Consider the following 3,132-nt stretch of genomic DNA (forward strand, 5'->3'; position numbering starts at 1 on the left):
AGAGAGATCTTGTGAGTCAGTCGTGGACAAGTGGAGCATCTTATTTTTCTCAGGTGTAGCTGTAGTTTTAGCATTGGTCAAACGCTAAAACTGTGGACCAATTAGGGAATGATCCAGAGATATTTGCTAATATTGTAAGGAGATTTTCATTATTTTTCTCTTTTGTATTGTAGACAAATATATTATACATATACATATATATATATATATATATGTATATGTATATCTCCAATGCTGCTGTTAACAGTCCTGCCAATTATGTAGTCTAAGAAGAAGTAAAACTCAGAAGAAAGCAAAAGAAATGTGTTAAACTGAATAATGCTCCCTCTAAATATGTCCATGTCTAATTCTCAGAACCTAAGAATATGTCAAAGGAAACTTACAATTGATGTTAACTTAATGGAAAAATAAGAACACACCCTTTTTCGTTGGTAGAAATAAAGTTCACAACAATATACAGATCAGAATACCTCTGTGAGAACTCCAGAGTTGTGTAAAGAAGATACAACATCCAGGTCATTGGCAAACCAAGAGGGGATTCTAGCAAAATAGCTAGGAAAATTCTATGTGTTTAGCATGCCCACTTGTACATAGGTTCACATGATATAATTTAATGATCAACTTGATTGTCTTGACACATGCTTATGGGAATAGTAAAGCACAGTTCTAGATTTGTCTGGGTTGGTCATGGAGTCATGGCCTTGGGAACTATCAGGGTCACATCCCCTTCTGCCCTGGGGTCCCAGCCAACATGAAGTAAGGAGCTTTTTTCTGCCATGCTTCTCTACTATAACATTTCTCTCTTGGATTCAGCAAAACTTGAGCTGAAATCTGTAAAACAAAATAAATCCTTCCTGCTTTAAGTAATGGGTGTCAGGTACTTCATATCAGCAATAGAAAAACTGAATAATACCTGCTTTGCCCAGCATAGAGAAGAACCACTGCAAATGAAAACCTCCATGCTAGGTCTCATTTCTGGACATGACTATGAAACATCACTGTGAGTGTTTATGCATCCAGTCTTATACCTGGTGAGGCACCTAGATGAGGAATCTCTGCACTGCTTGGCTCAGATTCCCAAGAAAACTGGCACCGGAATCTGAAAGCAGCCAGAAAGACAGATGAGTGAGACTTTGGAGCTTGTATCCCTCATCTGGAAGCCGGAGAGAACAAGTGGCTAAGAAGTCCTAGAGCCTCCAGCTAGACAAACTGATGAAAATCTTCCCCTGCATAAAGCCCATGCAAAAAGAGTGGTATAGAAATGGCTATTATTTTGTTTTGATGACATATCCTAAAACAAGATTAAAATGCATGCAGTGGAACAAGGTGGGTGACATACTCCAATAAAAGCTAATTGTACAATTACTTAGAAGGAGAAAACAAAGAAAAAGAAAAAGAAAGAGTTCTCTTAGAGAACAGTAATTGAAATATTCTCAAATCAAAGTTAAAGAAAAAAGGATTTATGGATTTAAGAAGTTAAAAAGAATTTGAGACAAATCCAAAGAAAAACACAGAGATATAATCAAACTGAAATAAAAGACAAAGAACAATATTGAAGATAGCAAGATAAAAGTGGTTTGTTCCATAAGAGAAATTGCATAAGCACTTTTCTCAGCAGCAATTTTGCATATCAGTAAGTAGTGGGATGTTATACTCAAATAGATGCATTCAACAAAATATTGCATCCAGTAAAATTTGTTCAAATAGAGGAGAATTTAAGACTTTCCCAAGCAAAGGCTGAGAGAGTTCATTACCACTTGACCAATTTTATATAAAAGAAGAACATTCAAGTTTTTCCGGTTGAAACAAATGTACAACAGATACAACCCAGAACCATACAAAAATATAAGATTTTTCAAGTAGAGATAACAATAGTAGCAATGATGCTTAGGACTTAAATGGAATCAATATTTCCTTAAAAATTAGAAATCTATGTTAATGTGTACACAGTATTCAAAAATGTAATTGTCATATATATTTTATAAAGTGAAGACGTGCAATGGTAGAGGGGTAGAATTGTTTGCAATTAAATTGAATTTGTCCATTTAAGTTAGATTTCTACTATTTTAAGATTTTTACATAATTTTATAATTGTGTCAACTTGACACAATTTAAAAGCTTAACTAAATGGGCTCAGCAATTCCATACCATAGGTCATAGAAGTCCCTCCCAAGGGCATGGAGGACCCTGCCCAGGTTGGGGAGGTTACAGTCTAGGGTGTGGAGGCCCCACCCTGGAGTGACTCATCGCTTAAGGGATAAAAAACGGAACTGAAGAAAGATAGAGAATTCCACTTCCTCGCAGGAACTCTGGTCTTGCAGTCAGCTTGGATGTAATCTTCTGGCTTCTAGTGCAGACTCTTCACCTCCTCACTGAATCCTTCAGCCTTCCAGTGTAGACTCATCAGCCTTCCCTCACAGGCCCATCGGCCTCTTGATACAGACCCGCACAGAACATTGCAGTGAGCTCCACACCTCGGACTGAATCCCTCAGCCTCCAGTGAGCAGAAGCCCTCTGCACCCTTCCTTATCCAATTCTGTGGCTGAACATCATAAGCCAAACTTGTAATTTCTTACACATTTATATATCTTGTGTTATAGCTGTTCCTTGTATTATATCTATTATTCTAATAAAATTCTGACTGACACATATACAATTGCAATTGTAATTATACATAGAGAGGAGGCAGGGAGAGAGGGCAGGAGGGAAAATACACAGAAGTAAATTAGAAGGATCAAAAGATATGACCACAAAAATTCAATGCTGCACAAAGGAAACAATAGATCAGAAGAAACAAAAGGCAGTAAGACACACAAAAAAATAATAAATGATGAAATTCTTTTCCTATCATAATTTAATATAGGGGCCGGGGAGATGGTTCAGTAGAATAAGTGCTTCCCTGGCAAGTTTAAGGGTCTGAGTTCAATCCCCAGTTCAGCCAAAAAAAAAAAAAAATTAATATAAATGATTAAGCTCCAAAACTAAAAAGACTAGGTAATTGAATGGCTTTTTACAAGCACAATCCAATTATACACTGTGTATAAGAGTCATGTGGGGTTTAAGAGTGAACAAAACCTGGAGGTGATAGGAAACTAAACAAGAGTAACTACAGATTTCACATAAAAAAGATAT

Source organism: Octodon degus, unplaced genomic scaffold (genome assembly GCF_000260255.1).
Source record: "Octodon degus isolate 3935 unplaced genomic scaffold, OctDeg1.0 scaffold00135, whole genome shotgun sequence".
Taxonomy (NCBI): Eukaryota; Metazoa; Chordata; class Mammalia; order Rodentia; family Octodontidae; genus Octodon; species Octodon degus.